The 20,335-nt window shown below is 43.6% G+C and overlaps 1 protein-coding gene across 3 annotated transcripts in view; it reads left to right on the top strand.

Annotated features, from left to right (window-relative positions):
* The first annotated feature begins 4,777 nt into the window (after nt 1–4,777).
* ELK3 (ETS transcription factor ELK3) overlaps nt 4,778–20,335 on the top strand; it is a 67,832-nt gene continuing 52,274 nt past the window's right edge. Inside the window, exon 1 of one of the 3 annotated variants that reach the window (XM_030323442.1) lies at nt 4,778–5,129. The gene's annotated coding sequence lies outside the window, so the exon portion shown is untranslated. The remainder of the gene's footprint in view (nt 5,130–20,335) is intronic. The other 2 variants (XM_030323441.1, XM_030323440.1) reach the window with 2 other exon arrangements.

Genomic DNA, 20,335 nt, shown 5'->3' on the forward strand with positions numbered 1-20,335 from the left:
GGGATTTCTCTTCTGATTGTTTTGATTTTTTTTTCCAGTGAAATGGGATTGCAAGGTCATCAACAGGGAGTAGGATGGGATAGGAAGTTTTGGAGTTTTAAAGGAGTGTAGGAAGAATTAAATAAGTGTGAGAATGCAAGAGTGACTGAATAAAAACTTGTAGCATTGAATAATTCTTGGATATATTATATTAATGTGAAAACATTCATCATTGTTTCCTACTAGCTCCTCCTTACCAGGCTTTCCCTGTAGGAGCATTACAGTTCCCACATCGTTGATGTTAAGCTTGGCCAGATGACTTTCTTTGACCAATGAAATATTAGTGGAAGTGGCATGTACCATTTCAGAAGAGAAAAAAAAAATGGCACATTTTATGTTTTTTTTTTTTTTTTACCACAATTAAAAACTCTTAAAAGAAGTCAATTCTTCTTCACTTGAAAGGCATACAGAAACAGGCAGCAGGCCCTGTTGGCTGTCATTTGCCAAACTCTTGCCAATGGGTGGCCAGTCCGAGGGCAAAAAAGATGGTCTGAACAATGCTTCTCAAATGTCCCCATTGAAAGACCTCTAACAACACAAAAGGAGGAAAGCAGACTCCCACAGGAGTCTGCCTACAAGTCTATAAAATTCTTTTAAGTACTCTTTCAAATGAAGTTCATGAATGTCTTTGAATCCTAGTCTATAACACATGTTGTTTTAATGTAAAATTGGCATTCACTGTAAAAATCAGTAAAAACTGACGCTCACGCAGGCTCAAAGACGGTGAGTGACTTAGTCAAGTCCCATAGCTAGAACAAGTCAGGTATGGGACTGGATCCCCAAATTCCTGATTCCAAATGTATACTTTCCACCCAAATAGGCTGCCTTTCCATCGGGCTTTGGTTCTCCATTCCCAGCCCCTAAATATCCCTCCATTATAGACGCAGTCTTCAAAGTAGTGATGGCAACCCACTTTTGAGTCTCTTCCAAAATTTTTTTTTTTTTTTTAATTTTTTTTTTCAGCGTTTATTTATTTTTGGGACAGAGAGAGACAGAGCATGAACGGGCGAGGGGCAGAGAGAGAGGGAGACACAGAATCGGAAACAGGCTCCAGGCTCTGAGCCATCAGCCCAGAGCCTGACGCGGGGCTCGAACTCACGGACCGCGAGATCGTGACCTGGCTGAAGTCGGACGCTTAACCGACTGCGCCACCCAGGCGCCCCATCTTCCAAAATTTATTAATTCATGTTTAATACCATCAATTCATAAGTTTTATATATGATTTGTTCTGCTACATTCTAGAATATTTTAGTTGATATATTCTAAAACTCATTTTCATCTCTTGCCCTATCTAATTATGCTTCCTCATCCATCTGTATTTTTTTTTTACTTTTCATCGCATCCCATTCTGTTATACATTGTGAAATGTTAAATTATGAAGGACCTGACAGATTTGCTATTTTTGTATATCCAGCATCCATTTTTTTCTTGTGGTAGATTGTATTACTTGTTTAGAATTCTCCCTTCCCTCCTTGTCCTTCCCCTAGTCCCACTGACTTCAGACTTGGCCATATGACTTGCTTTCCCCAATGGATTGTGAGTGAAAGTGAGGGTGTGAGAGTCCTAAGCAGAGGTTTTAAGAGACCTCATGTGTCTCTACTCATCTCTCTTGACCTCCTGGCTTCCTAGGGAACCATATATCTCAAGTCGAACACATTCCTTCAGCCTAGGTCCCAAAAGGAAAAGATAGGTGAAGCAGACCAGAACCCAGCTAACCAGACCCAACTCACTGAGGGTTGGAGTTTTTTTGTTACACTGTATTATCCCAGCAAAAGCTGACTAATACATCCCTTCTTTTGGAATGAGGGTTTTTATTTTCTTCTGGAAACCCAGCCCTCCTCCACTTTTTATCCATAGGGTTTAGTTGGGCTGACCCTCCTCCATCCAGCCTCAGCACCCTCCAACACATTATGCTGACTAACTCCCATCTCTGTTGAGATCTCAGCTCTTCTCATCAAAGCTGAGAGAGACTAACACTTTCTTGGCCAGCAGAAATTAATGATTCTGGGCCTCATTACCTGCTCAAAAGGGGTCCCAAAGAAATTACAGAAATCTTACTCATAACCCATCTAGTCTTAACTCCTGTTTGTTTTGCAAGAAAAGCATAGAAAGAAGAGTGTGGATCATATGACACTAAATGCCACACTTCTTGGCTACTTTTTGATAGTGGGCAGGAAGCATGGAAAACAAATAGCAGTTGTTTTGGACTTAAAGTATGTATCTCCCAAAAATTAACATCGAGGCCCTAACCCCCAATGTGGTGGTATTAGGAGGTGGGGGCTTTGGGAAGTAATTAGCTTGAGATGAAGTCATGAGGGTGGAGCTCCCTCATTAGTGTCCTCATGAAAAGAGACACCAGAGAGTTTCCCTCCTCTCTCTCTCCCCACATGTGTCTACTGAGAAAAGGCTATATGGGGTCCATGCTAGGCAGAGCGTTCTCACCTAGAACCACATCTGCTGGCACCTTGATCTTGGACTTCCCACCCACCAGAATGATGAGAAATAAATGTCCATCACTTAAGTCACCCAGTCTATGGTATTTGTGATAGCAGTCCAAGTAACAGCAGTTTTCCCTTAGAATGCTAAGGACAGAACCTGGAAACACATAAAAGTAAAAGTTATTCCCTGTGCCTTGAGGAAGAGCAGAGTCAGCTCTGAATTACTCATTCATATGGAGAGCTGGGAGTAGTGGTGTGGAGAATCTAAAACACCAGAAAAACTTCAGAGGTCTTCATTTGGCCTGAGAAACCCTAGGGCCGTCCATGTTTCATGTGTACTTGAAACAGGGATGCATTTCTTCGGAACAATCAAACTGCCTGATGAAAGCATGTACACCTTTTCTCTCATACATACTAGGATTCTCCAAAGATTTACTGTGAAAAAAAAATACAATAAAAATCATGAAAGCTACCGGCTTCAAATATACTTATGTTTGGCTTTGGCTTATACTTTTTAAAATAAAGCGATGTGGTGTTCTCAATTGTGTGTGAGTGATTTTTTTCCTCCCTGAGAAGTATAATAAAATAAGTTTACATTCTCCCAGTCCACAGATTGCTGGATCACACGGGGACATGGAGTGAACTCTCCTGAGTGACAAGAGAAGCCAACTAGGGATTATAATAATCCCTAAGGTGGAAAATTAGCTGTAGAAAATCAGGGGCTGATAAACAGCTCTCCTCCCCATTCCTTCTCCTGCTTTTGTGCCCTCTTAGCTTGCCCTATCCTCACGTTTTCCCACCCTTCTCAGAGACCTGGTGGGCCATGTCTCACCTCTCTGAACTATCCATACCAGCCAGGAAGCAAACGCTTTGGAATGGACTCAGGTGCTCTGACAGGCACTTAGGGGTTGAGAGCTGGTACCCACTTGAGTAAAATACAATGCCTGCCCTTTAGAAGCCCATAGTTAGTAGACAGAAGTGAGAGATTCACAAACAAATAGTCTTTAGAAAAGACTGCAAAAATAAGAAACCAAGTGGAGGAACTCTTAGTGTGTGTTCCTTTTGAGAGGACTCACGCCCTGTCCCTAGGGAATCTGACTTGATTGGTTTTGGTTGTGTATAGAGACCAGTAGTTTTTCAAAATACTCCCCAGGTGATTCTCACAGGAAGCTGGGCTGAGAACGGCCCCAGATCTACTGAATCAGGAATTCTGGCAGGTGAGACCCAGGTGGCCCATAGTCTATCAGCCCCAGCTCCCCACGGGATGCTGGTACACACTCAAGTTTGAGAACCATCCGGCTGTCCTGCTAAGGGGTGGAGGCACAGAAATGGAGGGCTTCTGGAAGGTGAGCAGTTGGGGTGGAGCACAGTGCTGGGGGCGAGGGACCCTTTCACAGACCCCCTCCTCCTAAGAGCAGTCTCAGGGCAATGGTCAAATTCTCCAGGGACAGCCTGGCCTGAGTCCTCTGGGTGGGCGGTCCTTGACAGATCCTGTGGCGTGTAGTCCTGTCTGGCGACCACAGAGCCTCCTTCTGAAGCCTCAGTCACTCGGGCCCCCTTGGTGGCTGCTCCTTTCCCTCCGGAGCTCCTTTGCAGGGCAGGGAAGGTTGGGCCTGTGGTAGGCCATAGTAAACGGCCAGAAAGGTCTCTTCCTGACAAATCCTGGCTTCCAATTTATGGCTCCTTATTCTTTTCCCCAAAGTGGGCCCCCTACTCTGAGCTCTGGCTTTTTTTTTTTTTTTTTTTTTTAAACTCTAGACAGAAACTGTGTCCATCCCTAGACAGAAACCGTGCCTCCTTTTCTGGACATCAAAACATCTCCTCCTAAGCAATCACGTCCCCACCCACGATAAAAGCAGCCCTTTGCCCAAAGCCACCCAACTCTGCACCCCACTCCCCGTGCCCCACTGCCCCACAACTCAGCCATCCCAGCTAACAGAAAACAGCCAAGTCTAGAGGCCTCCTCGCTTTGGGCCTTCCAGCCCAGGCCAACTGGGCAAGACACGACCCCACTGCAGTGCTCAGCGCAGAGACCCACCCCCCCCTCCCCGCTCAGGGGAAAGGAGGGATCCCCGGGTCCACCGCAGCCGGGGGTCCCCACCCGCGCGCCGGGGGGCCGCTTCTCTGGGTTTCTGGCCAAGCAGTCCCCGGCCTCGGGGAGGGGCTGCGGCCGCCCGGAGTCACAGAGGGTCCGGAGGCTCCTCCCCTGGGGTGGCCGAGCAGGAAGCGGGGCGCGCGGCGGGCGGGGGCGCGGCGCGGTGCGGGGCGAGCGCGCGGGGCGCAGGCGGCGGAGTATGCGCGGGCCTCGGCGGCCAGCCCCGGCGCACAGCCGCGGCCGGGGCGCGCGGCGCGGGGCGGAAAAGCCTGTTTACACAGACTGCACACCGCCTGGGGAATAATGCAGTAAAGGAAGTGAGCCGGCTCGGCCTGACTGCTCCAACTTCCTGCTCTCACACACACACCAGAGGAAAAAAAAAAAAAAAAAAAAAGAGGAGCGAGAGAAAGAAAAAAAAAGGGGGAAAAATCAGGATCTCATTACAAGAGCAACAGACCGTCTGCAGACGCCTGTCAGCATGGAAAGTCGGGGGCTTTCGCCCGGTTCCTCCTAGAAATTCCCCCGAAGAAGGATCTTGAAAGCTCCCCCACATCTGGGTAGGTAGCAGGGGTTTCTGCCTGTTGCTCGGACAGTTGCAAAGTTTCGTCGGGGGTGCTTTTTCTTTCTTTTCTTTGGCTTGGTGGGGGTGGGGCTGGTGGGCGCCGCGGGGTGGGCTGCGGGCCTGGGAAGGGGGCGCCGAGGGGGATGCTCCTGCGCCCGCGCCGCCCGCCCGGCGGGAGCTCCGCGCCGCGTCCGACCCCGCGCCGGCGGCACCCTGCCCTGGGGCTGCGCTGCAGCTCGGTGGAGGGGGCGCGCGGGGCGGGGGGGGGGGGGAGGAGGGGACGTGGAGACTTGGGGTCCCTGGGAGGAACGGCGGCGGGACGGGCTGCGTGCCTGGAGGCTGGACCACCGCCGACCTTCCAGCCGGGGCTGGCATTCCCCTGGGGTGGCAGTGGGCACCGACGCTCCGATTCGGGGAGAGGGGGAAGCGGAGGGCGTGGGGAGCGAAGGCGTGGGGCTGGGGGTCGCTTCCATTCTCGTTCGGCAGGTGACCCCCGCCCGGGTCACCGCCCCAGGCGCACGCCCAGGTGGACCTTTAAAAGCCAGTGGAGTCTTTACTGGACACGGTTTGGGCAGAGGTTCGGGGCAGGAGACGGTCTTGGAGCCCCCAGCTCTTTAGGAAGGGGCTCTTCAGCTTGCAACTGAATGTTGGCCTGTAATGCTACTGTAACTTTCGGGAGGAGGAATTAAAATTTTGGAGAGTTAAAGAAAAATAAGAGGTCTCGGTTTTGTTATATTTTCTGAACCGAACCTTCGTGAGGACAAGCTGCATTTAGGTGGCGGGTGGGGGTGGGAGTAAGAAATGTTATTTCAGAAACTGCAAAAGGGGCTTTTTAGAAAAAAAAAAAAAAAAACGAGTGTCGGGAGAGTTTCTGGCTTGTCTGGAAACGGCAAGACTAATTGCCATGCGCTTCCGCTTTGAAACTGGCAGCAGACAGCATCTTGAAAATGACTCACTAGAGGAGCTCACAAAGAAACTGGTTTGCTCCTTCTCAGGTTTATGTATTTGTGCCTTTTACAGTTTCCTTTGTAGTGTTCGAGGGGTCCCCCGCCCCTTCCCCGCCGGCCCCCTCCTACCCTCCCGCTTTTGGAAGCCCCTGGCCGGTCTTTAACTACCCCCAGCACCCCAGCCCGACGGGGGCTGGGGGAGGCTGAGTTGTTTTTGGAAGTTGGCTGGGGAGAGGGTTAAAGGGATTCTGCTGCTGCAGGGGGAAAAAGTTCCCTGAATTTTCCACTGGCTGCTGCAGGAAGAGAGAGCCCCTTTAGTCATTGCTAAGTAATGTCTGCACACACACCAACTAATCTCATTAGGAGTTTCCGCTGCTCGGCACAGGAGGGGTTTTGTGCAGCCACTGTCAGCCCGGGGAGCCCTGTGCTGCAGAGGGAGACAAGTTACGGCTTTATTTACTTAGAGGTGCAGCTGGCCAACAACCTTTTCAGGGCACTATCTTGAAACTTTGAAGTCACTTTGGCCATTTTGGATTTCAGACTTACAGGTTTTTCTTTCCCAGTTGTGTGTAGGGTGTGTGTGTGTGTGTGTGTGTGTGTGTGTGTGTAAAATTTCTATTGCCCAAGCAGGTTAAACACACCCATTCTCTCTCTTCTGTGCTTATGTCTTTGTTGGAGGGGGTGTGGAAGGTGGGGAGCCAGAGGAGATGAGAAACTAAGCATGTTCCAGGCATATATTAATGAACTCAAATCGATTTCTGAGCCTTATTGCTTTATTGCCAAACAAAATACCCTCTGATCTCTCTCCCTTTTTCTCTGTCTGTGACACACATTTATTTGGGATAGGTCAGTTATGGGTTTCAATTTATGGGGATTATAAAATTACAAATTGTGTTAGGAGGGCATGTGGGTCAGACAGTTAAGAAGACTGTCCATAAGTGTTTTTAGAGTTTCCAGTAATGATCCTGCCTGCAAAACCCCCTGATGGTCTTTCTGTGCCAAATATAGCAAAATAGCAAAGGCCTTCTGGCCTTTTTTTTTTTCCTTTTTAAACCTTTAAATGTTGGAAATGTGTAGAGTTGCTAAAAAGGGTAAAGAATTTTAAGGAACCCGGTTGGAACTGTGGGGTTGCCTTATTGACAAGAACCTGTTGCTGGGGACATACTCTTGAGGGTTTTTGAGGTGTTGGCGTTTCTCTTATGGTCACAAAGCATGTCCTGAAAACAGCTCAACTAGGGTGTGAGTCAGTGGACACAAGTACAGATGTCCCTAATATGGTGCCTGGCACAGAGTAGATGCTCAATAAATTGTTGCATTGAAAGCTGTGAGTAGGATAACAGAACTTATAATAAATAGATAAGGGGAAAAAAGCTTTCCAAAGGCTCAAGAAAGGCCCCTTGGAGCAAACTACAAACCAGTCTGGATAAACAGACTTTCTGGAGTAATTTTCTCCCCCTGGTGACATTCGGCAATATCTGGAGACATTTTGGTTGTCTTAACCAGAGGGGGTGCTATTGGCATCTAGTGGGGTAAAGAATTAGGAATGCTGGTACACATCTGGCAAAGTACAGAACAGCCCCCCAAAGTAATTTTCCAGCTCCAAATGTCAGTAGGGGCCAGATTGAGAAGCTTTATTTACATTAATGATGATAAGTCTTTTATAGGCAGCCATTCAATGGATAGGACATTTACAAGTTATAAGTTGTACTTTTCTGCCACATATGTAATACAGTGTGCATGAATTTTCTCTCCCTTTCTGTCTTTTTGGTCAGTAATACGTAATAGAAGGGCATTTAAGTGACGAATTGTGATGGTTTACCTTTGTGAGCTGAATTAGACCATCTCTGAACCTCGCTCACTTGATACTAATGCTTTTTGGACCAGAATGGCAATAGCCCAGATAGGGAAAGTAGTGATTTTTCAGCCCCGTTTGAATTTTGGAGTTTCCTAAAACATTTATTAAAGATCTCTTTTTCTTATTTAAAAAAATTAATAATTCAAAACTGTAATATACAGTAAATGTAACTCTGAGATCATATATTGAAATTTATATTTGTAATAACTTTTTGGAACTTGCATCTTTTCCTGAAATCGGTTTTAAAGTCCTTCCAGTCAGTGCATATAAATTAAAATATTCCTTTCTTAGCTGTCAGATACTGGGTTTTGTGTGTTCTGTGCTACCCAATTATTTTTATATACCTATCCAATTCAAAAAACCAATATGGTTATAGAACATTACCTACTGACAAACCCAAAACACTAACAGAAAATTGTCCAAGGATGTGACTTCCTGGAGTAGAGTCCTTTTTTTTTTTTTTTTTTTGGTGATGGTGAATTACTGTCTATGAATTAATACTGCTTTGCTCCTTTCCAGTCCTAGGGAATGATTCAGCCATCTCCATGTTCTCCAGACCTGGGGTTCCTCATTAAACTTTAAAAGAAATGGGTTCTCTATTCTGGCTGTGCCCTGGCTGCAGGCAGCTGGCTTCTGCCCCTTCATGAGGGCCTGCACCTACACACACACACACACACACACACACACACACACACACACACACGGGAGCAACACGGGTCATTTGAATGAAGGACCCCACTCCTGTCAGATTTTTCTGTATGTTTCCGGCAAGAGCTTTTTATGTCCTGGTTATCCATAATTCCCCCTTTGTCTTTGTAGATTGATTTATAGTATATTTGAGATCACACTAGCGTAACAATATTTTCTAAAAGTCAGGAGGTTTTACTTCTGTTTTAAAAAATAGTTAATGTGAATTACGTTAGGAAGAGTCAGAAAACCATGAAGAAAAATATAAACATCTCCCATAATCCCACCGTGGACATTTTGGTGTATATTTTTTTCAGTCTTCTACAATGTGTGTGTGTGTATGGACACATACCCACGTACATGCACACATACATAAAACTTTTCATTGGAGTCACACTATCCTTGCTGTTTTATAACTTATTTTTACCTAACATATCATGTAACACATTTTCATAACTAGTACCAAGACCAAAATTACTACACATAGAGCATATATTTATTGATCTAATAAATGTGTTGACTCAACAGTGGATTGACATAATTTCTACATGGACTTGTTCAGTGTTTTTGTCTCTGCGGCTCCAAGTAATGTCCTAAGAATGCTGACCTCTTAAAAGACTGAATTCATATGTGCTGTGAAATTTGGGATTTTGATGAGTTTCTCTATGATTTAAGAATGAGTCATGATTTGCAGTAGAATATCAAGATGTAGTAACAGGAAGTCCAGGGCCCTACACATCAAAATAGAATGTTAGATGATGAAAAAAGAGAAGCTAGGTTAAACCGAAAATATACCTTGAACTTTAAAGAGGGAGGAAGAGGTCTCTTGCACACTGAGACAATTCTTAGTTATTAGTGTTTCATTTTATATCCAGAGAGTTTCCAAACTTTGAAATTGGTGTTTTAAATGGATTCGTATCTCAAGATTACTATTGCTCATGGCCAGTTTGAATTAAGATCATCCAACTTTTTGGTTGAAACTGCAGCAGTGAGACTATGACAACTGTCTTTACCACCAAAAGTGCAGCCCCAGGAAATTGAGTTATCAGCGTGTGTGTGTGTGTGTGTGTATAAAACCATCTGTTAACGAATCCTAAAGGCCTTCAACAATGGTAGATCATTCAGTTTAAGTAACTATTCTGGGCAGAAATTTGACTCCTTATGACTCCTGCCTATAACCAAAATAAAAATGGCCTTTCATCCATTACCTGAAACTTAACATATGTGTCAGCAGTTTAAAAATAAACCTTGAATTGGTCATTTCAATAAATTGTAATTTGGTGTGAATTGCCACTAGAAATTAGTAACTCATCGATGATATTTTTCAATTTGCATTTCCTGGAAGGTAGTTATTCAATTCTAAGAACTAAATGGGGTTATTTTATAATTTGTAAGACTTATTTGTATACTTTTAAAGAAATTAAGATGATGGTTATACTAACATTCTAATTTGAACTGGACTAAATTTACTCACATATCTGCTCTAAAAAAGGCTCTAAAGCACATGGTATCATAAGTATCTTTAAAGATTCCATATCTAATAATTCCTAATTTTCCACATATAAATATGGGAATGATGGGGTAGATATAAAACACACTTACCTAATGCCTTCTCTTAGACTGGGGTCAGGAGTCCTTTACTCCAAGCAGTAGAACAAGGAATCTGAGATCGTAGGTGTCCTTTTTTTTTTTTTTAATTGGGATATAATTTCATACATGGAAATGGACAGATCTTCAGTGTTTTTGTATACATCCAGGAGATCTATACCCCTTACCTTCAAATATAGAATATTTCTACCACCCCAAAACATGCCCTAGCTATTTCTTTTTGTTCTGACAATTTCATGATTCCACCATGTAGGTTATTAAACCCCAGAACACCTTCATAAAATACTGCAGTATTTTTATTTAATCTGCTTGGTTAAACATAAATCACTAAAATGTGTAGATTTCCTCAGCAATAGGATAGGAGGAAAAGTCTCTTCTACATTATTTAATGCCACTTAAGCTAACCCAAAGTAATCTGTGTGCTGCAGGAAAAAAGTAGATTCCTTTAAAACCAGTTGGGTTGAGGGGTGCCTGGGTGGCTCAGTTGGCTGAGCGTCCGACTTCAGCTCAGATCATGATCTCACAGCTCATGAGTTCGAGCCCTGTGTCAGGCTCTGTGCTGACAGCTCAGAGCCTGGAGCCTGCTTCAGATTCTGGGTCTCTCTCTCTCTCTCTCTCTCTCTCTGCCCTCTCCCATTCATGCCATCTCTCTCTGTCTCTCAAAAATAAATAAACATTAAAAATAATAATAAAAAAAAACAGTTGGGTTGAGACACTATCCCTCCATCTTCCTGGAACTCAGTTTTCCAGCTGGATGGTGAAGTGATCCAGGTAGAGACTGGGGTAATCCCTTTCAAGCCAAAAGTTGTGTTGTACTATTTTTTTGGAGTAAGGAACTTGAATTCTTCTAAAAGTTGTGAAAATGTGAAAATTTTTGCTGTCCTCTGCAAACAGCCGACTTTCAGACATAACACAGCGATTTAAGTGAAGTATTCTGTGGTTGGAAAAGGGGTTCCCCATAAATTTCCCCTTCAATCCCATTCTGGCCCCTTGTTGAGTGAGGAACACTCGAGGAAAGGTTGGTATTAGCTGCTGTGCTTCATTTCCTTCTTTTCTTAAGGTTTGTGACCAGCATCACAATATCTAAATGGCTTACGGTTGGGTCATTCTTGGAGACACCAGTGACTGTGTGTGGGTCATATGCTGAGTAGGCCCAGATGGGATTTTGATCACAAGGTTTAGTCCCTGCTCCTTCCTTCCTATAGTCTTTGAAAATGGTGTCCATCCTCCACTGCTGTGTCTGAGGGGGTCCCCTGTTCCTTCTTGCCTTCTCTAGTCCCTTGTCTACCCACAAGCTGGAGTGATCCTTTATACACAGGTCTGACTGCCTCACGCCTTTGCTTAAAATCTCCCAGTGGTTTCTGCCAGGGTAAAGACCCAAATCCTTAATGTAAGCTGTGATTTGGGCCAGCCACCCTAGCTTTTCATCCATTCCTCAGACCAGTCGTGAGCTCTTTGGCCAATGGGCCTTTCCAAATGCTGTTCTCTCTCCTGGGAATTCCCTTCCCTGCCCCCACTCGCATAGATTGTTCTCACTCTGTGTTGCCAGTTTGTGGCCATCCTTCAAGGCTCAGCTCCCACTGTCATTTGGTCATCAGCCCCGGCCTCTGGAACCCCTGCCACCTTTATTTACAGGTTTTCTCATTGACCTGAATTCTCCCTCTCCAAATTCTTACTATCCAAACGTACGTAGTGAACACTTTGTGATCTATATTTCTGGAGATGGGTCTAGTGTCCCTGATTATTCGTTGATACTCATTATTCCAAACTCAGGAGCCAAGTAGATTTGATGGCACAGCCTCCCTTGTTACCCGAAGTCTCTGCCAAACCCTTGAATCCATTAGATTAGGAGAGTGAGGGGTACCCGCGCATGAAAGCGCCATGATGTGTTTCACGTCTGTGAAGTCTGGAAGCTCCTTCTGGGCCTGTTCTGTTTTTCTCATCCTCGTATTTATCCCAGCACATTGTCCAATACCTGGCATTCATTGAATTAGAAACAATCTGAAGGGGAAAAAACTTGCCACTGGACTTGATAAAGCACTTTATTGCTATGCATAAATCCAACCCTCTCCTGGACAGTGAATTATTTGGGATTAATAAGAGGCATATTTCTTGGTTAAATCATAAAGCCAGCCAGGAAGAAACTCTATAGAGGATATGTCATTTTCCAGAGTTTTTATCCAGACTTATAAGAACGGTACAGAAAACAAGTTTGTTAATATCTGAGAGGACAAACCTCAGCCCTGTTGCTGATATCGGTGTTATTCCTGGAATGGTTGGCTAACAGTTAATTCATAGGTCAGTACAACTTGGAAGGATCTTGATGTAAAATTCTTTCCATGTTAAAATTGATCATTCTATAGCAATCATCATTAGTCTTTATCAGGACTTCAATTGACCAAGTTTTCATGGTTCTTTAGGCTGAATTCCATAATATTTACAGTTCCAAGTCCTTCACTTATACTAAAACCCGCGTGTGTAGCTTTTGTTTGTAACTTTTTGTAATTAACGGATGATGTTTCTGATTAATTTTTAAAATAACAAAAGACTCTGCCTGTGTATTTGAAGGGATGAATGACTAATATCTACATTGCTTTTAGTGGAGGAAGGCTAGCTCTGCTGTGAATTTCAGCTGGTTTTGCCAAATAGCAGTTTGTTGATAGTCAAACCTTGATTAACCAGAACGTATGATTAAGCAGATTTCTCTGTCTGCAGTTAACTGTCAGAAGAGAAGGATCAAAACAACAACAGCAGAATAAGCCCCAGAATTTATTCCAGGATGTGCTCCTGGGTAACTTCAGGAATTCTCTGTAGGAATTAATTGCCAGGATTCTCCTACACTATCTGCACCTGCAAGTTCTCTTCATCCTCAGTAAGATGATACCAAGGCCCAGAAAGGTCAGAATGCTCGATTAAGCAAGAAAAGGGGTAGACGGTCATCCAGTTTCTGAACACTTAGAGTTAAGAAGAGCGCTTCTCTGGTTAATACTCAGTGAACTGGAAATATAGTCTCCCCACTATCTCCTTATTGGAGTTTGGAAATTTTTCCTTTAAAGGCTAAAATATAAGCCTTGGTGATTGGAGTTCACTTGAAAGTGAAAAAGATAAGCATTGACAGGTGTGTGTGTGTGTGTGTGTGTGTGTGTGTGTGTGTGTGTGTGTCTGTCTGTCTGTCTGTCTGTCTGTGTGGGTATGCTTCCACATATGTTGGCAATAAGAGGCAGGCATCTAAGAGAACATGGTACTGTTCTCTTGGTACTGTATAATCTCAGTTCGTGCTCCTTCTACATCCAGAGCCACTGTTCTCCTGTAGGATCTGAGCCCTAATTCTGTACAGAGGACGGGAGCATAAGGGAACATTTGCTAAAGTTCTCATCCAAAAGCACCATTATTTCACTGTGAGAACCCAGAGAAAACTTGGATTTTTAAAAAATATAATGTATAGGAGAGGAGAAAGTGAATATTCCTGATAATTTCAGCAGGTCCCATTAAGAACATACAAGAAGAGACCAAACCCTTCAGTAGTCTTTGGAAGACCATATATGGATGCAGGTTTTGCATTTTGAAATCTTCTGGAATCTAGAATCCATGAGCGTTAGTAGGGAAGTTATTTCTGCTAATCCAAGCCCTGATCCAAGATACTGATCACTTAGACGAGAAGGTGTTGGGTGGTAGAGAATTACTTTTTACTTCTATTTCATTTTTTCTTTTTAAAAGTATTTTAGAACGAATATCTCCAAATTCTACAGGTGACATTCTGAGTGCAGGTTGGGAACTGATTAAGCCCCAAGCAGACCTAGGTTGTCCTATCCATGCTGAGCCTGTAGCAGAGGGCTAAATTCATCTTTGAGAGTCAAGGCAAAAATACCACTCAGCCCTCAACATTCCCTGACTTCGCTTCATTCACTTCTTTGGGTGCCTTAGTGCTAATTCTCAGTTTGGCATTTAGGATACTTGGATAAATTGAGCAATTTTGAGTGGTGATAACATTTTCTTAAAGTGAATTACTTTCATTACAAAGGTATGGGCTGTTAGAAGATGCCTTGAATCAAACAAATGACCCACGTACATGGAGGTTCTCCAGAGCTTAGAGTGTTTGCTCTTAAATAAGGGCATTGCCCTGCTCTGATTTAAATCAGAGCCGAACCACAAGCACAGCATCCTCTTCCAGCCTTGGCCACATCCTTTGCTTTTTTTTTTTTTTTCTTAACCTAAATATTAAGACCTACTAATTTGACTTTGGGAAAGTAGAAACTTTAAGACCTTGACATAGGAGATCATATATGCTCCAGCTGATTAAAATGTAGGAAGGGTGACTTTCTTTAGCAAGAGGGAGAAGATCATCTACAGCAAGATCTTGCTGTTATTTTATTTTTTACAGTTACTATACTCTTGCGGAACAATAATTGGAAGAGTAGAGTATCAAGTTGTATGTGACATTCCAGGAAAGGGCCAAGCCAGGTTAGTGGATGGCAGCTTTCTGAATGGAAAGGAAGGGCCATCAAGACACTTTGGGGTATGTATCTGATGTGTGTTTCTGATGCCACCAACAGCCATTCTCTTCCATCAGATGTTTTTACAGAGCTCTTGAAGGTTAATATGTCTGCATTAACCAGACACAAATGAATAAATCATCGGTCTTCACTGGATGACAGTTCTAATGGTTTTTTTTGTTCATTTATTCAGTACATTTGGGGGGTTGATAAATAGGTTTAAAATAACATGGCATTGGGCGAAGATTAGTTTTGAAGTCACTCTTTGTCTATTTTTGCGACAGTTTTCTTAGAAATAACTGTACTCCACATGAAGATATTTTAAATGTGCTCCACTTACTGTAGCTTCTCGACCAGTCGGGCTCGATTTTAAATAGACGTTCAGTGGAAAATGAGATGCGTTTTGTGTGCCACTTTATCTTAATGCCATCATATTTTTGCTTTGTGTTAAAAAGAACTTGATTAGAAGTTATTTAAGTTTAGATGAAACTCTGCGTTTGGTACCATAATCACCATATGTAGCAAAATGTACAAAAATGTGAGAGAAACGTGCATGTGGAGACCGTAAAAGCATAAAAGGGATAGTCTACCTTCACGGCTTGAGATGCAGCTAAAATCCCCCACAGGTGTCCACCACATGAGCAGGTGATGACATTTTGAAGACTGCAGAGTCACCGGTTTTTATAGATCCCTTGCAAAGTGAATATATTATCCCAGCAGATTATGTAAAACTGGTGATGCCTAGAATTTGCATTTCCTAAACCATGAAAGAGTTTTGCTGAGAAGAGCACCCAACGAGAGCTGAGCAGCTAAAGTGACCACAGAATCTAGAAGCCGGAGGGGCCATTTCCTTGCTTAGCTAACCATCCGTGTAAGGCAGCGCCTTGTGCTTCTCAGCAGTCTCTAAAGATGTCACAAATACCGGTAACTCGTAACTATATTTACACCAGTACTGTAAACAGCAGGACCCAGACACAAGCCGATGCCCATATTATCCAACTAAATCGCGGCATTTCCAGGAGCCATCACGTTTTGGCCTATGTTAAATTTCAGAAACGGAAAGGAAGAAAGAATGTTTATAATATTAGCCATTTGCAAATTATCAGCACAAGTATGCTAGATTATAAAGTTTTAACACTGATCATATACTTCTGAAGAATATCAAGATCCATTAACTAGTATCATTTTCTAGATATACTGTTTAAAAAAAAAAGACCTATAAAATGGTTTCTGTAGATTTACTCCAGGAAGAGGGAAAGAACTTTGCCAGGAGTGCAGATGTTGGGGACATTTGTCTTTTTTTGTTTGTTTTTAATGTTTATTTTGGGGGGAGAGAGAGAGAGAGAGAGAGAGAGAAGGAGGAACAGAGAGAGAAGGAGATACAGAATCCGAAGCAGGTTCCAGGCTCTGCTGACATGGGGCTTGAACCCAGAGAGAGAGAGAGAGAGAGAGAGAGAGAGAGAGAGAGAAGGAGAGAGAGAGAGAAGGAGGAACAGAGAGAGAGGGAGATACAGAATCCGAAGCAGGTTCCAGGCTCTGCTGACATGGGGCTCAAACCCAGAGAGAGAGAGAGAGAGAGAGAAGGAGAGAGAGAGAGAGAAGGAGGAACAGAGAGAGAGGGAGATACAGAATCCGAAGCAGGTTCCAGGCTCTGCTGACATGGGGCTGAACCCACTAACTGTGAGATCATGACCTGAGCCAAAGTCCGCTGATTAACTGACTGAGCCACTCAGTGACTTAGCCATCCAGAAATGATAGAAGAAATGATACTTTATTACTTTAAGTTCTATAGAAAAGACCAGAAAAGTTGCTCTGGGAAGACCACGGCTTCTTTCCCTCTCCAGGCTGCTACTAGGGCCGTGAAGGAAAGCTGGAAGGAGAAGGTCAAGGGTTCCTAAGATTAGTAGCCTGATGTGTCATGCATGCGTGAGAAGCAGCCACTGGTGAAGAGAGACGTGTTCTAATGCTAGTAAATGAAGCAGAGACTGAACCACTCCTGGAGAGGCTGTGGGACCCATGGCGGCTTTGGCAGGACAGGGAGCAGAAACAATGGTCATACCGGGGAGAGATTTGGAGGCACGGGGGAGATGGGCCAAGAGGAAAGGCTCTGTACCTTTCCCTGGGTGGAGCTAGGGAGGGAGAATTGCCGTGCAGATGTTGGAGGTGGCCCAGACCGGGTGCAGCCCGGCCAAGGGAAGAGGAAGGCGCACACAGGGTTACCTTTCTGTCAGGAAATGCCCAGAGCTGCAGCAGGTCTGGGATGCTGAGCACAGCTGTGCACATTTCCCCGTCCCCAGGGTCCCTCGGGACTTCTCCAGAGAGGAAGAGATGGTGTCGCAGCCCACACCTGACCCCACCGGGGCCTCCTTCCTCCCCCACCCCGGTGTCCGCTCAGTGTGTGTGGACACGTGTGAGAGAGACGGGGAAGATGATATTGGTGATCCTTTGGCTGGGTGGCATTTGAGGAACAGTTCCAGGAAGAAGAGCTCTGTTATTAGGCAAAATATATCGCTGCTTGCCATTGATGGAAAAAGAAGCGGTGTCCAGATTTTTAGTTAGAAGAGCTAAGGCTTGCATTTTCTTTGACTAAATGTATTTTATCTTGTGTGTGCGTGTGTGTGTGTGTGTGTGTGTGTGTGTGTGTGTATTTTTTTTCCAACATTTCCACTGGGTGGTGCTGCGGGAGTTCCTACCTTTTGCCTTGGATCTACCCTTCCCAGAAAGACGCCTCTAAAGCATAATAGGAGGAAGTCCTGATTTAGAAAGATTTTACAGTTTCAACACAATAGAAGGGTTTGGAGGATGCTCTGGCAGGAAATGTTTTAGTTTCTGGATGTGGAAAATTCACCATCATTTTGTATCATGCAGAAGTTTTCTTACTATGCTGGGTATATATTCTTTTGGCGGTTACCAACTTATTATTTAGCACAGAAAAGCTTTCAAGTTTATCTGAGAGATTACGGTTTCATCCTAGTGAAAGCAGTATGTAAGATTTCCTTTATTTTTGACTTTTGTAAAACTATCATAACAAAAAGTAAGCAAACAAACATTTCCTGATGTTAAGACAACCACAGATTTAAAAAATATCTCTGTTAAGGTTTTATTTGAAGCTGAAGGCATTGTTCCATTCCTATTTTAAAGATAATTTGTACAGAGTATTGGCCAAAAGGATAACTTGGATTTTTATTTTCAAAATAAACATATAAAGTCTTTCAATTTGATAGCACTCATGTATGGAAGGGGATAGGGCTGGCCTTATCCTTGTTTTACAGATAAAAAAAAGTTGAAACACAGAGAAGTTGACGTCCCTGCCGGAGATCATGCAACTCTTTAAGGCCGTGGCTGTCATGAGAATTTATGTTCTGATTTCCAACTTTTCCTCTTACGCACAGGATCAAGTTTCAAATATAGGAATAGGACAAAGTTTAGGTAAAAGATTTTCCATTCAAAGGCCTATGAAATATAAGAATCAAGGGTAGTATGGGAGAGAAAATACCCACTGGAAATTAGGAAGCTCCACTCAATGGAAGCTCACATTTAAGGATGGTTGGCAAGATTTTAAGTAAGTTGTACTGAACCCAAGGCAACATTTTGTTTTCATGTGCTTGTTATGATCCTCCACGAAATCCCAAATATTGCTCTCTTAGAACTTGAAACAGGGCTTTCCCCAGAGGTGTTTGTTTTTAAAGGAACAAATGTGAGCTTCTGCTGGGTGCCACTCTAGGTCCTATCATGTGGTTTCAGAGGGGCTCCCAGTCTGTCCCTATTCTCAGGTGAAGTGATACCCATGATTCCTTTTATTGTTTGGAGGAATGCAGGCAGGTTTTAGACCCCATCTCTGGAGCCAGGCTCGGTCCATAGAATTTCTATTCTTGACTCGCATCCTCTTGTTCCACTGGCTTGTGTATACACCCCAAGCGAGAGGAAGACTTCTCCTGCTGAGGAGGAGCTGAGTTACAGAAGGTGCAGCTTCCCACATCTTGTCTTTATTAGCAAGAGCCAACCTTGATTATTTAGTGTTGAATGAACCTGGAGTGGGTCTAAACCAACATATGTGTCTTTTGTTAAGAAAAAAAAAGTTAATTTTTTGGGGGGAGAGAGCGCTAGTGGGAGTGGGGCAGAAAGAAAGGGAGACAGAGGATCCAAAGTGGGCTCCGTGAGGACCGCAGAGAGCCTGATGCTGGGCTCAAACTCACGAGCTGCAAGATCCTGACCTGAGCCAGATGCTTGATGGTCTGAGCCACCCAGGCATCCCAACATGCAGATCTTTTTAAAAGGGAAATGAGTTTAAAAAATGATGGTAGCATGGGTTCAAAGGCTCTTTCTTAAAACAGAACCAATCAGAATAACTGGAGTCACAGAGGAGGCAAAACCCAGAAATGAACAAGGAAATTTCCTGATTTGATTCACAATGGGAATGTTACATGTTCCACTGAGTTAAAATGAGACTTCTCGCTTAGCAGCAGTGAGATGTGCATGCAAGAAATGAAGCCCCTGCTGGAGGAACAATGGTGAGAAGCTGGACGTTGGAGCCAGATTCCTCTGGGTAGGAGTCTCTGTCCATGTCAATTCTGTGGCCGTGAGCGCCTTATTTCACCTTTTAAAGTCATGACTTCCTCGTGGAGGATTAAATTGAGATGTGTATGAAGTGCTGAGCACAATGCCTGGCACATGATAAATGATCATCAAAATGTTAAGTGTTAAAAAAGAAAAGCTCCTATTTAGAGAAGGAACAGATTTTTATTTTGGTATGAGCCCTTTTCTTGATTATTCCATGGACTCTCAGTATTGCTGGTCAGGGAGGATATACCTAACCTTTCCTTTAGAATGGGGCTCTTGGAGCTTTATAAATTATCTTTAGTGTTTTATGAATCACGTTGACATTATGTGTATTTTGTAGTTTACCTTCCCCGCCCCCCCACCTCCCGGAGACTTTTAGATTCTCAAAGGGATCCATGGACCCAAACACAGGAAGAAGATACTGTTCTGGAGATGTGACTGTGTGTGTGTGTGTGTGTGTGTGTGTGTGTGTGTGTGTGTGTGTTCTATGTATATGATTATATGCTTTAAGTTGCCTATATGAGATTGTGGATATTTGACTGGTTTTTGAGCCATAAAAACAACAATTTCATGTAGTTCAACCTAATGGTGGTAATTGTTAAGTAATGTAATTTGAGACAGTGTCATAATGAAAGAGACTATAATGAGGTATGAGTATAGCTTATTTTCATACGTTATTTACCAGAGCCTCACAAGTCAAACTTTGTCAGGGAGCCTTGGACCACTGGTAATCCTATTTCTCTACAATAACTTCTGTGTACAGTACTCTAAAATAGACTTGATTTTCCCCAGGGGTTTATTGGTAGCTTTATCTAATGAATCATTTTTCTAGTTCCATGCACTTTTGATCCAAATGGCTACTGTTGAAGAAGAATTTGCTTAGTATTTATTCCCTATTGAATTCATAGGGTTAATTACTCTGAGGAGGGAAAAACAGTCTCAGTGAGTTTTCTTGGGCAACGAGAATAGCTGTGTTCTTCCAGAAAGCAGAGTTTGGCCGTCGTATTGAGGGTTAAAACAGAGCTGACACACAAAGCAAAATGAAACCAGA

Source organism: Lynx canadensis, chromosome B4 (assembly GCF_007474595.2).
Source record: "Lynx canadensis isolate LIC74 chromosome B4, mLynCan4.pri.v2, whole genome shotgun sequence".
In the NCBI taxonomy this organism is placed as follows: domain Eukaryota; kingdom Metazoa; phylum Chordata; class Mammalia; order Carnivora; family Felidae; genus Lynx; species Lynx canadensis.